Source organism: Lepidochelys kempii, chromosome 11 (genome assembly GCF_965140285.1).
Source record: "Lepidochelys kempii isolate rLepKem1 chromosome 11, rLepKem1.hap1, whole genome shotgun sequence".
Lineage (NCBI taxonomy): Eukaryota > Metazoa > Chordata > Testudines > Cheloniidae > Lepidochelys > Lepidochelys kempii.
The window spans coordinates 9,615,318-9,637,638 of NC_136390.1; the positions used below are offsets into that span (position 1 = coordinate 9,615,318).

General features: G+C 44.2%; 1 protein-coding gene across 1 annotated transcript in view; it reads right to left on the bottom strand.

The window, feature by feature from the left end:
• The window catches only part of CLASP1 (cytoplasmic linker associated protein 1), a 267,031-nt gene extending 249,433 nt beyond the window's left edge, over positions 1–17,598 (bottom strand). The window contains exon 1 of the mRNA XM_073305074.2: positions 17,364–17,598. The gene's annotated coding sequence lies outside the window, so the exon portion shown is untranslated. The remainder of the gene's footprint in view (positions 1–17,363) is intronic.
• Between the last annotated feature and the right edge of the window lie 4,723 nt (positions 17,599–22,321).

Sequence of the window (22,321 nt, forward strand, 5' to 3'; positions counted from 1 at the left end):
ATGTTCTGACTCCAACCCTCCTTCTGCAAGTTGTAGAGTCTCAGCCCTGTGGGGATCCCTCTGGTCCGGCAGAATTTAAACCTTACAGCCTCTGAGTGGTTAATACCAGGAAGATCCACTGACTCCGGGAACCTACGGAGGTTAAGCTTTGAGGACCAAAAAACTTTTCCTCCCAAAGGCTGTCCAGTCACGTAAACCTTAAGCCCTTGCAGAAATCCAAGCCAGGAACCCAATGGTGCAGACTTGTTATGTCTGGAGCCTCTCCAGGTTTTGAAAATAGCTGTAAACATAGGACCAGAAGCAACCCAAACACTGCAAATCTAGTCAAAGGCACTAGTCCTCAATTTACGAAGACAGACTAGACTGAATTTGATCTAGGCAAGCAGTCTGATTGGATGATCCAAAAGATTTAGAAAACGACTATTTTGCAAAAATGAACACCCCCCCACACTTTATGTAAATACTCAGTCATTGTGCCCACCCCGCCCCCTCTACATTTTCCACCAAAGTCATCTAGCAAAGAATCACAAGCTTCATATTAGTTATGAAGGTTTTGGTCCAAAACTGGATTTACAAAAAGAGAAGGTAAAAACAACTAACTATGGAAAGCACGGTCTAACTCAAACCCAGTAATCAGCATCTAATCGCTCCGCCTCAGCCCATCCACAACACTGAAAAGAAGTCTGGACAGTACATAGCAAAGCAATATGCACAGTTCAGATTGAATTGGTGCAAACAATTAAGTAAATATTTATAATGGTTTTGTGAAAACATGAGAAAAATCAGTAAAAATGCAGAACTGGACATGGTAGAGGATTTTAACTTTTTGTTGTGCTTAAAAAGAAGAAATCCCCTCTCACCTGTGGCAAGGACAAAGCTTTTCTTGGAAAGTAAAATTCTGCTGAATTACCAGTTTATGCCTTTTAAGCTTTCACTTTAAAATTATGTTTCTAGCCCTTGTGATTAGGAAGGAAGCCTTCTGAATGTGACAGATGGAGTGCTGTCTTCCTGTCAATACATGAAAATTAACCTTGAATAAGGTAGGGTGTGTGAATTTAAAGCAAATTAATTATTCCTGACTAACTCCATGTGTGGATGCTCTGTCCCTGGAATAAGAGTGCCCTATTCCAAATCATCTTAATCCATTTTGGAAGTGGATTAAACTAATTTGGAATACAGCACTTTGAAGTAAGAGCACCCACACATGGAATTTAATCAAGACTAGATATTCCAGACTAACTCCCTGCACAGACATGCCCTTATAGTCTTCAAACAAACTGCTGCTGCTGCTCACAGCTTCCCAGATCAGGGGTTTCACCACTGCTACTCAGCACCCCTGGGCTGCAGTAAGACTGACAAAGTAAGTCAGTTTCACACTGCTGTCACTCATGAAAGTTGTGAGTGACAGCACATGCCCTGGAGTTGTTGCTCCTGGGCCTCACTGGTGACCCTCCTGAATGCATCTCTGTATATGCCTCTGGCTGGTAACTTTAGGTTTATGGTCAACTTTCAAGCCCTGATGCTACTTATTCAGTGCAATATTAATTTCTTGGGAGTTGCTGGCAAACAGACCAACCCACCAAAACAGCACAGCAGTCGTATTAAATGACGCAGTGGCATAGTTACACAAACAAGGCTCCTTCTCTACATGTCTCATAATGTAGCTGCAGGCAAATTTCAAATTAAAGCTTAGCTCAAGGCACATCAAACAATCATGTCTTTGAACCCTGACTTCCAACAAGAATGAAGAGCTCCTCTTAAAGAAGTTTCCACTTTCAAACAACAGGCAGTGATGTTTGTTTTCAAGTATAAAAGCCTACAAAAGAATCACTCTTTCTGTAGTACATCTCTACCACCCCCTGCCAAAGGGAATGAATAGGTCTACGGATTGGGTTTAATAACTAGGCTCTCTCCAACCAATGGTTCATGTCCCAGCAGGGACAACACATCATCCTTCAGAAATGAACTGAGTACTATGCAGATGACATGTCCTTTCTGAGAACACAGAAAGGATCTCATGGTTCTTGGCCAAAATTGCGTCTTCTCCCTCAACTGTTGCGCTGAGTACCCTGGTCAGTTGGCAACCCTTTATTCCAGAGATGGCTGCACACCAGAGCTGTACAGAACTTGTAAAGCATTGTGGGATGCAAGGAACTCAATAAGATGTAAAACTTCTCAGGGCTTGCCTACACTGGCACTTTACAGCGCTGCAACTTTCTTGCTCAGGGGTGTGAAAAAACACACCCCTGTGCGCTGCAAGTTTCAGCGCTGTAAAGCGCCCGTGTAGACAGTGTACCAGCGCTGGGAGCCACGCTCCCAGCACTGGTAGCTACGCCCCTCGTGGAGGTGGTTTTATTAGAGCGCTGGTAGACCACTCTCCCAGTGCTCTGCTGCGACTACACAAGCCACATTAAAGGCTTTAATGTTGCCGGTGTAGACTAGCCCGCAGTTAGGCAAAACACTACTACTTTATCTAAGCGTAAAGCTTCCTCAATGACTTGTGCAAACACTAAGAGGTAACCAAGGTGGCAACCTAAACATCAAATGCCCTAGCTGAAGGAGAAAGTTCATCTTACTGGAGAGATGAAGGTGACAGGGGGTTACAAAAATGGCAACTCTGCAAATATCTTGTTAAGGAAACGTGCTCTCACCTCTTGTTGATCTAGCTTCCATGTGTAGGCAGTAAGGTTCCTTGAACTGTTCAGGTACATTTTTGACAATTACAATCAAACAGCGTATGCTTCTGATTTAAGTGTTACTGTTTTCCAAAACCAAAAGCCTAGAAATCTCATTCTAAAAGGGTATCAACTTAAAAAACATTTTACCTACAGGTGTTGCAAGTACCACTCAATTGCTATAACTGCAGGATTACTCTTTTCCATTTTACTGTCTTTGACAGCACTTTGTGTCTAGTCTGTTCCCATTTCCCCTATATAGTCATTTATTGATGGGGTCAAAATTAGCTCTTAGTACTCAAGAAAGAGATCTTGGAGTCATTGTGGCTAGTTCTCTGAAAGCATCCGCTCAATGTGCAGCAGCCATCAAAAAAGCTAACAAAAAGATAGGAACCATTAGGAAAGGGATAGATAAGAAGACAGAAAATACCATATTGTCTCTATATAAATCCATGGTACCCCCACATCTTGAATACTGCATGCAGATCTGGTCATCCCATCTCAAAAAAGATATAATGGAATTGGAAAAGGTACAGAAAAGGGCAACAAAAATGACTAGGGGTATGGAATAGCTTCCATATGAGGAGAGATTAATAAAACTGGGATTTTTCAGTTTGGAAAGGAGATGACTTTGTGGGGTTATGATAGAGGTCTATAAAATCATGACTGGTGTGAAGGAAGTAAATAAGGAAGTGTTATTTACTCCTCATAACACAAGAACTAGGGGTCACCAAGTGAAATTAATAGGCAGCAGGTTTAAAACAAACAAAAGGAAGTATTTTTTCACACAATGCACAGTGAGTCTATGGAACTCCTTGCTAGTGGATGTTTTGAAGGCCAAGAATATAACAGGGTTCAAAAGAACTAGATAAATTCATGGAGAATAGGTCCATCAATGGCTATTAGTCAGGATGGGCAGGGATGGTATCCCTAGCCTCTGTTTGCCAGAAGCTGGGAATGGGCGACAGGGGATGGATCACTTGATGATTAGCTGTTCTGTTCATTCCCTCTAGGGCACCTGGCGTTGGCCACTGTCAGAAACAGGATACTGAGCTGGATGGACCATTGGTCTGACCCAATATGGACATTCTTTTATGTTCTTATCTGATGTGTGCGCATCTTTCAACAGCAACAGGGCAGCAACCAGTCTTTTAATAAGAAATGTAAATGTAAAACCGAGCAAGACTCAGGAACCAAAGTAATACCTGAAACTACTTAACTTGTCTGAAGTTTACTGAACTTCAAGTTTATAATGCCTCTAAGTTTCTCTCTACATGGCACTAGGGAAATTTCACACAAAAGTTTCCTGCTGTTATTATCATCTCCACCAGTGCTAGCATGCTGAGAGCCCCAGCATGGATGTGCCATCGGCTTTTTAAGCACAGTGCTTATTAAACCAGAGACACTGTGCTTAAAACACAGAGTGCAATAAGTGGTCTGTCTACACAGTGGACTAACAATACTGTTGACATTAGAGAAGCTGAGCTAGATTTAACAGTGGAAATTGCAAGATTTCCCTAGCTTTAAGCCACCAGTTCAGACTGTTTTACACTCCCAGACTGGAGTTTTATTAAACTGAAAACTTGTACAAGCCCCATTGCTGCTGAATCCTTCCAGAACACATCAAACTCCAATTTGGCAGTCAGAGCTGTCCCCTTTGACCCCGTTAGCAGACCTTCAATACTTAAAGGGACAGGACGAAGGTAAATAATAACCCTGACATTCCCTTATCAGTGCTATGTCTGCCCCAACGCAAACCCCACAGCGTTCTAACATCAGTGTAGCACAATTTGTACTGGCACACCCTACCCAGGTTTGAACAGGGTAAGCTTTAACCAGTATGCATTGTTGCTTCTGTTTAAACCATGTTTGCACTAGGGATTTGCGTTGGTGTAGCTACAGCAGTGGCTAAACACCCAGCATAGAAAATGCCATAGGTTCTTATAGGGCACAAATAACCATACTTATGCAATAAAGGAATTGCAGCAAATTTTAAGATTTAATTTTGAGTTTAAGACTCAGAGTTGCTAACTGGCATTGTGCTAGTGACTGAAAACTGGAGTAAAAGCAACTCTCCAAACATTAAGAAGCAAACCAGGCAGGGTGAATAAAAATCAATTTGTCTTTAAAAACAAAACAAAAAACAAAAAAACTGGATTTTTCTTTTAACCTGGATTTTATTTAAAGTAAATATAGGTTGTTTTTTTTAAAATAAACCTATTTAAAAATTAAATTTGAAACTGACATACCTATGTCAAGGCCTAAATTTATAATCTTTAATCACAGAATCACAGAAATACAGGGCTGGAAGGGACCTCTGTAGGTCATCTAGTCCAGTCCCTGTACTGAGGCAGGACTATGTATTATTTACCAGAGTTTCTCAAATGCGGCCACGAGGGGCTTTTCTTGTGGCCATAGTCTCCTGGACTGTGATGGGAGGAGAGGCAAAATAGCAATCCACCCCCCACCCTGTTTCTCCTGGATGCACTCCCTCGGTGTTGGTTGCTGGGGCTACCAGCAGGGATTGGGCCCTGTCCCATTCTGGAGTCACCTGGGGCACAATATTGTAGGAGCAAGCAGCCAATGAGTTCCCCGCCTTCCTAGGGGTGGTGGGGCTCAGGCTTTGGGCTCCAGCCTGGGGTGACGGGCAGCAGACTCCGGCCATAAGATTTTGCGCTCCAGCCCTGGGCTCCAGCTATGCGACGGTAGGGCCCAGGCTCTGGCCACACGGCTTCAGGCTCTGTTCCTGGGCCCCGTCCTCCAGCTGCGAGGCTTCAGGCTCCAGCCCCCCTGCTACCTCCCCCAACCCCCACGTCCCTTGGCCTTCCCCCGACCCTCCATCCAGGACTTAATTTGTCCCCAGGCTTGCCAGGGCTGAGTAAGTCTGCTGTAAAAAGTGATACTTGTAGGTTTGTTAATATCACTTTTCACAACAGACTTACTAGCTATCAATAAATAAATTGCAATGATTTGGACATGTATATGTGCATATTTATATGGTTTTCCTAAAGCTAATGAAGTGTGAGAACAGCCACCAGCAAGAGTTGGTGGCCACATTCTGAGGCCACTAAAAATTTGTCATCAGAACCCCTGCTTTATATCATCCCTGACAGGTGTTTGTTTAATCTGCTCTTAAAAACCTCCAATGATAGAGATCCCACAACCTCCGTAGGCAATTTATTCTTGTGCTTAACTACCCTTATAGTTAGGAAGTTTTTCCTAATGTCTAACCAAATCTCGCTTGCTGAAATTTGAGTCCATTGCTTCTTGTCCTGCCCTCAGAGCACAAAAAGAACAAATTTATCGACTCCTTTTTATAACAACCTTTTATGACTTGAAGACTGGTATGTCATCCCTCAGTCTTCTCTTCTCCAGATTAAACAAACCCAATTTTTTTCAATCTTTCCTTGTAGGCCATGTTTTCTAAACACTTAATTTTTGTTGCTCTCCTCTGGAACTTTCTCCAATTTGTCCACATCTTTTCTGAAACATGGTGCCCAGAACTGGACACAGTACTCCAACTGAAGCCTTAAAATTATTGAGTAGAGCGGAAGAACTACTTCTCATGTCTTGCTTACAACCCTCCTGCTAATACATCCCAAAATGAGGTTCGCTTTTTGTAACAGTATTACATTCTTCACTCATATTTAGTTTGTGATCCACTATAGCCCACAGATCCTTTTCTGCAGTACTCCTTCCTAAGCAGTAATTTCCCATTTTATATTTGTGCAATTGATTATTCTTTCCCAAGTGTAGTATTTTACATTTGTATTTACTGAATTTCACCCTCTTCATTTCACACCATTTCTCCAGTTTGCCACCATCACTGGATCCTCCACAGCACTTGCAGCCCATCCCAACTTGGTATTGTCAGCAAACTTTATAAGTATACTCTCCATTATCCAAATCATTGATGAAGATATTGAATAGAACCAGACCCAGGACAGATCCCTGGAGGACCTCATATAACCATTTAAATTAAATACAAAAAAAATAATATTAAGCAACACGTGGCTGCTGAAGTTTTAAAGAACGTCAAACCCCTGACCTGGTGGAAGTCACTGGCTAAGCACCTACAACCAGAGTTTGATGAAGTGCTAAATCAGCTTTTGACAGCACTAGCTTCTTCTGCACATGCAGAGAAAATATTTTCTTAATTCCAGTTTATTCAACTAGATCAGTTCAACAACTAGTTCATTCAAAGTTAAGAAACTGACTAGGAGTACAAAAAGCAGGAAAGTTTGTTCTCTTCCAATTTATGAATAAAAATGAGATGAGAGAGGATGAGATCCATTATTTCTAAACTCTTCAAGAACAAGGTGACCAGAAGTGATCAGTTGAATCAATCAGCTACAGATAATACTCCCTTTGTTTAACAGGTCAGTTAGTTTTAAATGCAAAACATGTTTTGATAAACTATAGCTTTCTTATGTATCCAGAACATTTAAGTTAGTTTTAATTTAAGAAATGTTGTTTTGTGAATTTTAGTTAAATTTGAATTTCCATCCAAAGGGAGCTTGGCACAAATTACAAGTAAAAAATTGGTCATTTAGTAAAATAAATGCATCATTCACCATTTTCTATCATCATAAAAAGGTAAAAAATAAGAATCCATATAATTGCCTAAATAAATGTGTATAGATAGTGTATCCTCCTCATTAGCAATAAGCACCAAATTTAGCATAAAGGCTAGATTTACCACATATACTCGTTCATTAGCCCGTTCATTTATAAGCCAACCCCCCAAGATGAATAGGTAAAAATAGTAAAAACTATATGACCCTTTCATAAGCTGACCCTATATTTCAGGAGTTGGCAAACTTTGGCTCCTGACCCGTCAGGGTAAGCCGCTGGATGGTCGGGATGTTTTGTTTACCTGGAGCGTTCGCAGGCATGGAGCCCCGCAGCTCCCACTGGCTAGGAATGGCAAACCATGGCCACTGGGAACCGAGGGGCTCCGTGCATACGAACGCTCCAGGTAAACAAAACGACAATGTATTAGATATTCATTTCAGTGATTTCATAGAGTTTATAATCATCAAATTTTGTGTAGACCCATTTATAAGCCGACCCCCGCTCTTTGATGCGTCACTTTTTTACCAAAAATATTCGGCTTATGAACAAGTATATACATTACTTGCAAATCAACATGTTTTAATGGTTGCCAACCAGTGAGAATCAACCTTTCTTTACGAAAATAATTGAAGTACAAATGCAAAATACAATTAAAATCAATTATTTAAAATCAAGGTTTTCTGCTTGTTGATTTAAATCATGATTAAAATCAGTGATTTAAATTGCTTTCATTTAAATCAATCCACCCTGAAACTCTGTTTTAAATATACCTAATATTTCTCCAATATAACCCCTTTAGATTATTAAAACGGAAGTTATCTTGAAGAATGATCTGGACTAAACTAATAACTACTTATCTCAAATTATTTAGAGCCCTGGTACCCAAGCTACAGTACATGGACCACCAGTGCTTTGAGGAGACTTGCAGTTGGGTCATACGTTATTGGTTCTCCTCTTTTCCTGATCATATTAAAATAAGGTAAGATACATTGAATATTTTCCCCTGTAAGCAAACTGCTACAGTTGCCAGGGGGATATAAGTAGATCACCAGTGGGAGGAGAAGTGGCCCACACAATCATCAGTGGGAAGGGAGGTAGTCCACACCAGAAAAGTTTGAGAACCTCATCCTTATTAGCTATCTGTAATTGCAGTAGCAGCTAGAGTCCCTGAACAAAGATTATGACCCTAAGTAAGCTGTACCTGGAGGGGAGACTGTCTCTAAGTATATAATCCAAAAAGATAAGAAACAAATGGTGGGAGAAAAGTAGTATCCCCATTTTACAGATGAGAAACCAAAGCACAGAGATTCAGTGACTTACCCAAAGTCAAATATGAGGTCTTTGGCAGTGCTGGGAACTGAAGCCTGGTCTGCCGAGAGACTGTCTAATGCCATAAGCACAAGACCACCCTTCCCCTCTGAGATATCTATTACTGACAAACCCAACATTAGCTATTTTCTTGCCTTTTTTTTCGGGCTGGGGGGTGCACAACAGATGGCAAGACAACTTTCTGAGAAGATACACATGAGCATGAGAGCAGGATAATCTGGTTTTAAGGAGATCTCAATAATGGGTTCGGATGAAACTACTATACTTACTACTTTCACAAATCCTTCTGGCACTCCCTACTAATACATAACAAGCTAGTAAAGCACAGGCAACAGGCAAGAAGTGGGTTGTTTGTGTTGTACAAGAAGCAGAACTCCCTGAGGTAAAACAGATTTATTGCATGAGGTTTCTGAAGCATGAAGCTTCTCATTAGTTCAAAAAAGAGAGGGGACAATGCCAGAGCTGGTCTATCAGAGGACCAAAGGGAGCTCCTCGGGATGCTCCGCCACAAGAAGTCTGGCAGGTGCCAGTGCATGAAAGCAATGGAACATAGGAAAAGTTCTTTTCCAGGCAAGAGAAAGGTCTGATCCTTTACAGAAATCAAGTAGGCATTGTTTTAAGTTTCAGAACTTGTCTTAGCCAACCATTAGGACTCATTCCTCAACTTTCAAGCTAAACAACAGGGCATGACTAAAGATGGGATTTATTCTGGATAAAACATCTCAAAGAAAATCCTTCCTGGTGGCCACAGTTTTAATTTTCCAAGCACTTTACAAACCTTAACTAACCTTCCACCCCCAAGTGGTAGATAGTGTCCCAGCTGGAAAGCAGGGAGCCAAGGACTGGAAGAGAGTAAGTGATTTGCCAAGGCCACAAGAGTTGTGGGGGGCGGGATTATAAATTAGGAATCCCTGTGTTTGGACCACATGTCCATGTGAGAGCAGTGTGAGTTTACCGTGGGATCTTCTGGAGGACTCTCTCTAAGATTAGAAGAGGACAAAGAATAAGCTGCTAGAAATACTAACTTGATGGTTTCTGACTCCATACCATACTTCGGAGGAGAGGCTGTGGCCAAGTCTAAAGCTGTGTTAAGCAAACAGAACTGCTTGGAAGCTTTCAACAACCTCCTAGAAGTCAACAGGCAACAAAGTCAACAGCCACTACCCAAGCACTATAGCTAGATCTTGCCACATCCAACCCTTAAGAACTGCAGAACAGATGATGGGAGAGTGAAGGAGGCAAATGAAATGTCAGTACACTGGGTGTTCAGCTCGGGATCTTAAGCTATGGCTTTTTTAAATGGTCTAAATACATCTGCCTTTGAATCATGTATGGGGAGGTAGGGGGAGGAAGAAAAGGAGGGGGAAGAGGAAAGAAGCCTTGTTATCTAGCCTACATTTCAAAAGAGCCCTGTGTTCATAGAATATCAGGGCTGGAAGATGACCTCAGGAGGTCATCTAGTCCAACCCCCTGCTCAGAGCAGGGCCAATCTCCAATTTTTGCCCCAGATCCCTAAATGGCCCCCTCAAGGATTGAACTCACAACCCTGGGTTTAGCAGGCCAGTGCTCAAACCACTGAGCTATCCCTCCCCACCCCCCCGGTATGTGTTATTTACATATGGAAGAGATTTGTGCAACCGCTCCAGAGTCTAAGTGAATAGGTTTTATAGCTGCGTTTTACTACATAAGTACTTCTCCTCCTAAGCAGTTGAGTTAAATATGTAACATTTAACAGAAGACTGTTGTTCCACCTCAGTTACAACAGGTTGTTGCTGGTATTAAGACCAATAAGAAACAAAACTGAATGAGGGGTGGAAAAGAAAAAAACTCAGGTGGGCCCAGAAAGTCATTAATATCTTTATTGCAGATTTTTAAGTCAGCAGTTTTAGAAACAACTTATTCCACAGGCCTCAATTTCCATAAGGAAGTCTTGCCAAGACTGAACTGTGGCTTTCCAGTTATGGTGTTTGGCCAACCGTGCATTCCAGACCAACACTACTCCACGTAGGTTTCTCTCCCCACACTGGTTTTCTTTATACTAAAAGAGAGGAGTCCTAATGCACCACCAGAACAGCTCCAGGGCTGCTTGCAATGGTGGAAACTGTAGGCCAACCTTGGAAGCGTTCCTGAGAATAGGGTAGACAACGGCCCTGTCTACACTAGAGTTTCTAAAAACTGCCTATTACTGTCAGATCAGTATTAACAACAACTTTGGGAGATCTATTGTAGACAGGTCTCTAGCTTAAGTAGATTCTGCTCCCACCTCTGGTGGTATATAGGGGCCATAAAATGCCCAGAAATAGATGAGGAAAGAATCCTTCAGTACAGGCACAGCATCGGGCCACTACACACAGCCCCACCCTCCTCCTCCTTGCAAGACACAGCATAGGGGGGACCACTAGAGGCAGGGGTGCACTGCTAAGTGCTACAGACGTTCTGGGCTACACTGCAGCCTGTTTAGTCTAGGATAGGCTGCCATAAATTAGAGTAACTGGGGGCCACTTCAGTCCACAGATCAGCCCAGCATCCAGACGGTGCAAAGGTGGTCCCCTTTGCCCACTCCCCTGGATAGTGCCTTCTGTTCAGTGTCTACTGGATGCGTAAGTTAGATCAGACCCCATGTTGATCAGATCTGCAGTGAAGGAGCAGTGTCAGCTCAAGTCTGTCTCAGTTTGCTTAAAAAAAACAGAAACCAAAGACCAATAAAAATGTGTCTTAGGTCATTTAAGTTCCAATTGAATCTACTGTAACATTTTTTAGAAGTTATCTGAAATCAAAACACTGCAGGATTGTGCTACTGTATTAGAACTAGAGCTCAGATAGTCTATTTCCACTGTCAGCAATTACTATAGAAAAAATAATTATTTTTTAAGATCCATTCCCTTGCAATAATCTAAAGACACTTCCTTTTTAAAAATTAACATCAATGCCACCCCCACATTTAGTAAGCCATGCACCAACTATTGCACTCTACCTCCCTGGGGATCAGACCCTTCGGATATTTGGCTAAGTGAAATAGGTCCACAAACTAAGACCAAAGCTGTTTGAAATTGCCCTTAAATAAAACCTTTCCTTCTTTCTCTCCTGTAACGTAAGTGGTTGAAACCTTTTTAACTAAGCTTCTTTTAAAATAAATAAATAAATAAAAATATCCCTGGATAAAAGAAATAAATAACTGTGCCAGACGAAGGTGATATGTGTCTAAATTTTACAGAGAGACTTATTATAGTGCAGGATGCTGAAGAACACGTCCATATTTCATTCATCAATAAGGCTGCGAGTCTATCACGGAAGTCATGGATTCCGGGACTTTCCGGAACCTCTGTGACTTCTGCAGCGGCTGGTATGGCTGGCCCAGGGGCAGCCCCTGGGCCAGCTGCACTGGCTGCTGCTGGGGCAGTCTCAGGCCACTGCGCCCCCGCATCCTCCCCCAGCAGCAGCAGGGGTCCCGGGCCACCTCATGCCCCGCTCCAGCCCGGGCTGCCGCCCCACAAACATCTGCGGCTCTCCTGGGCCCCCACCCCCTACCCCAGAGCACCCAAGATTTAGTCAGGGGTATATAGTACAAGTCATGGGCAGGTCACAGGCCATGAATTTTTGTTTACTGCCTGTGACCTGTCCATGACTTTTACTAAAAATACTTGTGATTAAAACGTAGCCTTATTCATCAGTCTCCACGATACCACGATGATGGATGTAGTGTAAGAACCTGATTAGAACACAGAACAAGGTAGAAAGCACCATTCAGCTAGTCTAGGCCATTAAATAAGTGGTCAGAACTATAAGAGTTCTATGTAGAAAAGGATGCCATAACACTCACCCCCTTCCTCTGGTGGATGACTGCTCCATTCATCCTGGTAACAGAATAACTGATGTGTTCTTAAAAAGAAAAGGAGTACTTGTGGCACCTTAGAGACTAACCAATTTATTTGAGCATGAGCTTTCGTGAGCTACAGCTCACTTCATCATGTGTTCTTGGCACACACAGGCCCTGCCTCAATGGGCAAAAAAGTGTAGATTTTTCCAATAGGTTTCCCCTGTTTGAGGGACTGTAAAACCTTAAGGGTTGGTATGGTCCTACAGGACAGGGTGTAGAACCAGAAACAATAACTCATTCTGAAACCAACCAGACTTCAAGTTGGCTGTCACCATCTAAAAGAGACTGCTAACAGGCCTTGATTGAATCCGTATCATACGGAAAAGAATTACAGGATCTGACCAACATATAGGAAAACCCAAAAAATCAAACCAAGAAAAGTTATCATTAATTTCTGTCTGCTTTTGATATACTTCATCCACAGCTCAGACTTAAGATTTCTACAGTACTTCAAGACAGACTTATTCTGACAGTCTAGTTTCTTTACCAGCAGGCACCCTGTACAATTGTCCCCCTGGAGAGTGTAACGTGGGTTACTAAAACGTATTTCTTTCTCTCACAAGTATTTCTTTCTCTCACAAACATGCTGTTGTCTCACTTGTAGCACTATAAGTTATTGGCCAAAAGAAGTGAGGCCTAACATTGAAATGATGTCATTTCTCTATTTGTAATGCATTAACTTTTGAAGACTGCGTCCAATCAATTCCAAAATTTGAGAGAACGTTCTAGGTAAATGGAACAGACCCTATGGATTTTGGTGGCAATCAGAAAACCAGAAAAAATCCAATTTCCACACAGTGACCATTTGGTGCTGCAGATAGAAGAGCACTGACCAAGATAACTCAGCCAATCACCAGTCCCTCCCTCCAGTTTATTTGCATACTTCAGTCCCATTGGTTGAAGTGAGTCAGCAAATAAAACTAAGTGAGGTCTGAGGAGTCTCCATAGGGTTGGGGGACCCAGGGTTCAGGACTGGAATAGGGAGGCTCCTTCAGATCCAGATCTATAGTAGCTGAGTAAAGGTAAGGCTGGAGATTTCACTGTGGCTCCCTCCACGTTATGCCTGGCTCAGGCAAAATCATTTACCTTCGCCCAGTCAAAAGCTGTTCTATTCTATGTCATCTAAACGGTGCTCATTTCGTACAGCAGGAAGAGAGATTCCTCTGCTTGCAGTACCAAACTGGCACCGTCAGGGAGAAGACAACCAAGTCAGGCAGTAGACTCAGTGTTTCAGGTTAGGGTTACTGGAGGGAAGGATGGAGCGATGATTAGTTATGTTACCTCTGATGCTACCACTCAGTTCCTGAAGCACCAAAGAGGCACCATTGGGAGAAGTTGCAGTTGATATGCAACAAGGAAGATAAGATGAGCAGCTTAGATGACTTAGTAAAATGTAGCTTTAGTGGCTGTATCTTACAAAATTGCTACAAGTTTGAGGCTAGAGACAGCATCCTGCCCCTCCCATCATCTGCCAGCTCAGCCTACATAAGCAACAAAGTAGAGATCTCTTTTGTTTACTATCAGAAACGCATGAAACTGAGGTTTGCGAGGGATTTGTATGGTCCAGTGCTTAGGGCACTAGCCTAGGAGTTGGAAGCCCAGGGTTCAGTTTGCTTCACCATCGCAGACATCCTGCGTGACCTTGGGCAAATGGCTCCACCTCTCTATGTCCCAGTTCCCTCTCTGTAAAATGGGGATAATTATCCTTCCCTAACTCAGAGGGATGTTGCAAGGATAAAGACATTAGAGACCATGAAGAGCTCAGACATCACAGTAATGGAACTGTATAAATATCTTAGGGCTTGTCTACACTTACCAGGGGATCCACGAGTGGCAATCAATGCACTGGCGATCGATTTAGCAGGTTGAGTGAAGACCAGCTAAATCGACCGCAGATCGCTCTCCCGTCGACTCCTGTACTCCAGCAGATCGAGAAGAAGAGGGGGAGTCGATGGGAGAGTGTCTCCTATCAACATCGTGTAGTGTGGACCTGCGTTAAGTAGATCTAAGCTATGTTGATGTGAGTTACACTATTCACGTAACTCAAATTGCGTAGCTTAGATCAAATTACCAATGCAGTGTAGACAAGGTCTTAGACACGTAGGCTAAATGACTATGTCCAGGCTTCCTTTAGATCCATCTATAGCAGTTTCCCCTTCTCCCTTATTTTGTGTCTTTTTTCCCGTAAGTTGAGCCTTAGCATACCATTCAAGCGCTTACAGGATTTGGTCCAGCAACAAGCCTATCTCCCTGTATTGAGACACAAGATAGGCTAGGTAATATCTTTTATTGGACCAACTTCTGTTGGTGAGATGGACAAGATTTCAAGCTTACACAGAGCTCTCATTTAGGTCTGGGAAACATACCAGAGTGTCACTGCAAAATCAAGGTGGAACAGATTGTTTTGCATAAGTAGTTACCACACATTTCAAGAGGCTACTCAAGGTGAACATTAACATAACTCCAATTGTAAAGGGGGCTGGGGGAGCAGCTGACAGTGGGGTTATTAGTAGGTTATAGATTGTTGTAATAAGCCATAACTCCAGTGTCTCTATTCAGTCCATGATTTTCAGTACCTAGCAAAGTTATGAATTTAAGCTCCCACGCTCATCTTCTGAAAATGTTGTGCAGGTTTCCTTTGAGGATGTGGACTGATAGGTCCAATATAGAGTGATCACTCTGTAAAAAGTGTTCACTCACAGATGATAGGGTGTTTTTGTCTTTTATCATTTTCCTGTGTAAGTTCATTTGAGAGCATAGTGACACACTCACCCAGGGCCTGATCTAAATTCCCATTAAAAGGCATCAGTGGAAGCTGGACTGGGTATTGAGGCTATGTCTACACTACAAACCTTATAGTGGGACAGCTGGTTCCACTCTTTGCTGGTGGGAGAGAGCTCTCCTGCTGGCATAATTAAACCACACCCCAAGGAGCGGCGGTAGATGTGTCGCACGGCAGTAGATATGTCAGCAGGAGAGAGTCTCCTGCCAACATAGTGCTATCCACACCAGCACTTTTGTGGGTGAAGGGAGTGTTTTTTTCACACCCCGACCAACATAACTTTAACCGACAAAAGTGATAATGTAGACATTGCTTGAGTGACAATGACAGATCAAATGTAAAAACTGAAGCCAGCCTAAGCTGTAATGAAAAGTGCTTTTTAAAGCAAAGCACACACAAAAACCAGGATCCTCTTAAAGCTTTGCACTTATTTTAATAAGATACGGTGTGCAGGTAGGCTCTTGCAAGCAAATATTTTCCTACTTCAGATTTTAACAACAAGCCTTTGTCAAGTTCTGCTTCACAATCAAACTAGCAGTGACAACTGTCAACCACCAATCTAAACAGTCCTAATTCTTAATACAGACGAACACGGCTGTTACTCTGAAACCTTCCAGGATATAGCTCTTTCTGCATAGCCTCTAACCTACTGCAGTGTGTCCATCCAGTATGTCCACTAATACTGCTTTTTAGACATGTTCTTTAAGGAAGGGGTAAGGAGACTCCCTTCCTACTGAAGTGGCATACATGTACCTGAGGGCAGAGCAGATCCTGAGGAGCAACTTAAAAAGGTTTCAGAGTAACAGCCATGTTAGTCTGTATTCGCAAAAAGAAAAGGAGTACTTGTGGCACCTTAGAGACTAACCAATTTATTTGAGCATAAGCTTTCGTGAGCTACAGCTCACTTCATCGGATACAAATAAAAAGGTTTATTTAGCATCTTTCTGTAAGGCAAAGCTGGTCTCACATGCTAATGCCCCAAAAACTATGAACTAATCTGTTCAAATCAGTACATGCTTTTAAACTACAGATAAGCAAAATAATTTGTCTTTTCACCACCCTCTAAACAGTTTTGAATTAAACAAGTTATTTAGTCCTCTAGCCTCCTGCCTTTAGACATTGTCACTAGTACGTAATTAAAAACTGTCAAGTTACTCAAATCTCAATATCAACTACTAAATATGCATTAAAGTATTACAGAACCCTTATTGACCATACATTGTGTGGGGAGATGGTTATTTATGGATCAGAACCTTGATCCCACAGACACAATTCAGAGCAAGCGCACTACCATGATAATCCACAGATTGAGAACATCTAGTAGTACACACTAACAATCATTAAAGGCTGTTATGTCAATTATTCAGATTACATAGCCAGATTTTTAAATAAAGAAATACAATAAAGGATCTAACTAAACACTGTCAGACTGGAGATTCAGGGGTAAGGAACTAATAGTAAAATCGCCCATTGTACCTAAGTATTGCAGCACATACAGCCACGCACTAATCTCAGATCTAAGCACAGCAGGGAGAGTTAAGGATGAAACAAAAGCCTTGAATCTGTACTCCCCAGCCCCCGCGGTTTAGATTTCTAAAACCCATCCCCAAATCAGAGGAAAAAGCCCTATTAGGTCATGCAGTCCACCCCTCCCAGCCAGTACCGGATTCGTCCTTACACTGTTTTCTGTAGTGCTTTGTCCATTTTTAAAATGTCTGGAACAAGGGAAGTGAATTCCCTCTGGACATCACAGTCCCACCGTTTTTCCTACGGTGGGCTGCCACCACAATGCCAGTGCCTGCCAAGTCTGTTCTTTCCTGGGTGTGCAACTGAATACAAAATCCTCATTTTTAGAAAAAAAAAATACTTTAAAACACTGATAAGCTGGGCGAAACGGCCAGGAACAAACCCTGCTGGAAAGCCCATGCACTTCCCCCAACCATGAGCCCCGGTCAGGCTCCCAGCTGCGCCCAGCCCAGCCACAGAGCAGAGGCAGCTCTGTAACCTATTGATTTCACCAAACAATGCTTCCCCTCCCCCTCCCTGCCCCCCAACAAGCCAAGGGCTGACTGCAGCCCCCTCCCCCCACATATCAACCCCATGCTACAGGACACTGGGGTTTTACCTGGAGCTGCTGGAAGGGCAGGCGGGGGAGGGGGGGTGCAAGTAAAACCGGCCTCATGGACGTTACAGAGGGTGCATGCGGTAGAAGGGGGAGCAGCAGATCCCGCTTAATTCCCGCGGCACCTACTGCAGTGCATGGCTGCGGCTGCTGCTCCTCCGCCCCGAGGCTGCCGCTGCTGGGGCTGGGCAAGAATGGAAGCCTCAGGGCGCAGGCGCACTCAGCACCGACTGGAAGGACGACCCGGCAAGCGCGCAGGCCCAGCGCGCAAGCGCACTATCTTTGTCGGGCCCTGGAATCTAGAAGACTCCCCAGCAAGCAGGACGCACGCGCACTCGGGTGTCGCTCCGTTGCGGACTTCCCCTCTCTCACCATGGAGCTCCGCGGGAAGGTCAGAGCGGCCGGAAACACCCCCCGCGGAGCTCCATGGTGAGAGAGGGGAAGTCTTCCAAGCGTGGCTGATATGAGGTAAGCGTACAATCTGCGCATGCGCCCGCCGGCGGCCGGGGTCTCGGGCGAGCTGAGCCCGCGCCCTGCGGGGTTCCGTAGTCGGCGTGCGAAATGGGCCGTTGCTGCACGTCACGAACGTTCAGACTGGCCGGTTAGCGTTGCCCGCCGCGGCTTTTTGGGTTGCGGGGGCCGCCCGGTCAGCCACGCCGCCTCCGGGGCGAGAGGGGGCGCTGCTGAGGCAGAGAAACCGGGAGGGAAGCTCGGCTGCCCGGGAAGCCTTCCGGGTAAAGTTCCCGTGGTGCTGAGCTCGGTCCTCCCAGTCACTTCCGGGGCGGGAAGCGGCCTCTTAAGGACGGGCGCCCCGCCCCCACTTTTCCTCTCGAGGGCAGGCGGCGCGGCCTTGGGCCTTGGGAGGGGGGGGGGGCTGAGAGGCGCCTTCACACAACCCCCGGCCGGGCCCCGGGGCGCTGGGCAGGGACCCGCAACGAGGAACCGGTGCGGGAGGGGATGGCGCGAGGAGGGGCCTGTTGGAGGAGGACGCTGCGGTGCGGGACCGCTGGGGGCGATGCTGTAAAGAGAGGCCCGTGCGGGGCAGGCCCAGGAACAGCGATGGAATAGGCCATAGGGGTGGGGAAAGAGCCCCAGGGGATGCTGTGGGGCGGGGCCCGTGCGACCTTTATCCCTGTCACCAGCTGATGTGATTTTTATCATGAGTCCTATGATATTTGATTAATTTCTAAGCTTGGAGTCTTGTGATGAGGGGAGAATCTCAGTTATCGTTTAAAAGAAAAATAGCTTCTGGCCCTCATTGCAAAGAAAAGCTTGAACATGTCATGCCCTGGTGACCCAAAGGGTCAGAAACCAGAAGACAAATAAAAGGAACACCACATTTATTGTTTAAAACACATGTTTTTTTATGCCAATCTTCCATTTTTGAGGGCCTGACTCTTCATTTTTAAATGCTGGATATTGACAATACTGCCACTGAGCTGGTTGGGTGGGATGAGGAAATATGGCCTGTATCTCTGTGCTGCAGAGAGGGTTGGGCTTTAACTGCCCCTGCCACACCAGGGAGATGGGAGGAACACTGCCCATGGAGTGTGGGCCTTTCATCTTCCCTGCACACAGCAGGAAGTAAGAGGATGAATCCCACACAGTAAACATCCTGTGGTGGCTAGAGTCAGCGGGTGTATCCCCTCTGTCCAGGTATGGAGGTGGGGTGATGAACCATCTGTGTTCCTGGGAGGGGAGCAGTTTCCTGCTGCTAAAACCATGTGCTCATGCTGTCAATAGCACTAATGACTCTGGCCTCATTCACTTTGTAAAACAAGCCCATCCAGTATCAGACACAGAATCCACAGTTAAGCCTCTCATGGTAAAAGTTTAAGTAGAGTCTTCAAACTAGCCTGTCAACAAGTCCACCTATATTCAGGTCTCCTACCACCATGCATTACTGTAGTATCTAAGGCCCAAATCCTCAAAGTGGATTAAGTGCCTAATTTCCATTGATTTCCATGGGAGTGAGGCCCCTAAATACCTTTGAGGATCTGGACCTGAGAGCCTATTTGAACCACAGAATCAGAAATGCATATGCCAAAATCCAATTACCAGTGTGAAACCTTTTCTAGCTAGATGTGAAATTGGTGATGCAAATTCAGCTCTATTACTCCAGTATAAATGCAGGTTGTTGCCTGGGGCAGCCCTCACTGGAAATGCCAACGTCAGGACAGGCTGCAAAAGGGAGAGTAAATACTCCCAAGACGGGTGGGTAACACTGAAGTTAAATTCTCCAACCAGTCACAAACTTTGCTTCTGTTCCTCCACACTGGTTATCAATAAACAAAAAAGAAATCACACAGCCTCCTTTATTGCATTCCAGTTCTCTGGCTCCCAGTCAGCACCTAGGTCCAGTACAGTGAGAAGTTATTTAAAAAACTCTGCTCACATATACAAAATGTTCTTCTGACCCCAAAGGGTCAGCCACATTATCAAGTCAACATAGGTTTGGATCTTACCCAAAATACACGCTGCCAGCCAATCCTTTAGTATCTAAAACTAAAGATTTATTATAAAGAAAAAATAATGAGAGGTGTTAAACGGTAAAGCAGTCACATAAATACAACACTTCAAATCCATGAGGTTCCTAGGAATATTGGTGAGGTTGCTGGCTTGAAAGTCTCTCTGGAACACATCCACAGCTTGGATGGGTCATTCGGTCCTTTGTTCAGAGCTTCAGTTTGTAGCAAAGTTCCTTCAGAGGTAAGAAGCAGGACTGAAGTAAAAATGGAGATGATATAGCTGCCTTTTATAGTCTTGCCATGCAACTAGTGCTTACTTTGTTTCAAACACAAGCTGCCCACCATATGGCTTGGAAGTCTTACAGTTCTGTCCATAGGCATGCCCCTCCATGCCTTGCTGAGTCATAAGGTGTATCCCTTGCCTTCTCTCAATGGGTCAATTGTATAGCTAATGGGCCATCAAGCAGGATAGGCAGTGCTGATGCCAAACTGTCTGGGAGAGTCACCCAGAAGCATAGCACAAGTTTTGTAATACAGACCTATCTATAACCCAATATACAAAGGTGATACAAACATAAATGAGATTATCATATTTGGCAAATTATAACATTTTTGCAGATCTTACATGGCACATCGCAATTTTACAATATTAATATTCATAATATCCTCAAGTGTCTCCCAAATTCCATACAGCGTCACACAGGTAACCGTCTCAACAAATAGAACTGTCTGATTTTTTTTTTTCACTAGTGTTCCTGAGATCAGAATTTGGCCCTCTGTATTTAACACTTGTATACAGTGTAAAGCCAAAGTTATTTATATTGCCCCATCAGCATGTAAGGAGCTCCTTAAAATGTAAACTCTGCCAAACAAGTGTGGATGTCCTTGCCCCAGCAAGCCTGCAGGCATGACTGGGACAATGTGATAAAAACACAGTCTTGCATCTGGTCTGCATAAACAGAACACTTCAGAGAAGAACAGGCTTCTTAGAAGTGGTTGGAAGGCATGGATGAAGAGGTATCAATTAAGTTGTTGGAAATTTAGTCCCATGGATCCAGCACACACAGAAGAAAAGAGTGTTAGTGTCCTGACAGGAGGGATGCAGCTAAAGGAGGATGGAGGTTTTCCCCACATGGAATACAACTTTGAATGTAATGTCATATGTAGATGATAAGATTTCTATCCTTTGTGCACAGAGTTTAGATTACAAAGCAAAATTAGAGTGTCAAAGTAACAGCTGTCTTTCCTCAACGTAGGGGCTCTCATGATGTTTCCCAGGAGGGGCTGCGTGCAATTTACTATTCTTACACTCTTCACATGTAAACCTATCCTTACACTCGTCACACGTAAACCTTTTACCAAGTACTGTGCCACTGAGGATTCACTCACCAGCCTCATGTTCTTTTTTCCTGAATCTGCTACAGAGATACTTCCACCACCAATCCACCACACTCTCTGATACCACAGTTCAGTCTGATGAGATTTGATTCTATGTCTACACTACGAAATTAGGTCGAATTTATGGAAGTCAGTTTTGTAGAAAGCGTTTTTATACAGTCAATTGTATGTGTCCCCACACAAATTCTCTTAAGTGCATGTTGTTGGCGGAGTGTGTCCACAGTACCGAGGCAACCGTCAACTTCCGGAGTGTTGCACTGTGGGTAGCTATCCCACAGTTCCCGCAGTCTCCGCCACCCATTTGAATTCTGGGTAGAAATCCCAGTGCCTAATGGGGCTAAAACATTGTCGCAGGTGGTTCTGGGTACATATCATCAGGCCCCCCTTCCCTCCCTCCTTCTGTGAAAGCAAGGGCAGACAATCGTTTTGCGCCTTTTTTCTTGAGTTACCTGTGCAGGCGCCATACCATGGCAAGCATGGAGCCCGCTCAGCTAACCGTCACCGTATGTCTCCTGGGTGCTGGCAGACGTGGTACTGCATTGCTACACAGGAGCAGTTTATTGCCTTTTGGCAGCAGACAGTGCAGTATGACTGGTAGCCATCGTTGACATAGTCCTGGGGGCTCTTTTAACCGACCTCGATGAGGTCAGGGGTGCCTGGGCAAACATGGGAGTGACTCAGCCAGGTCATTTCGCTTTTAAGTTTCGTCTCATGGTGATTGAGTCCTACCGGCAGTGCACTGTCATTTAATCAGCAGCCAGCAGAAGATGCTGGCCGGTAGTCATACTGCACCGTCTTCTGCCGAGCACCCAGGAGATAACAATGGCTAGCGGTCGTACTGCACAGTCTGCTGCCAGCAAGATGTATAAAGATAGATGAAGTGGCTCAAAACAAGAAATAGACCAGATTTGTTTTGTATTCATTTTCTCCTCCCTCCCTCCGTGAAATCAACGGCCTGCTAAACCATTTTGAGTTCTATCCTTGAAGTTTTGAGTCCTATCCTTGAGGGGGCCATTCAGTTTCTCGCAAAGCCACCCCCTTTGTTGATTTTAATTCCCTGTAAGCCATGTCGTCAGTCGCCCCTCCCTTTGTCAG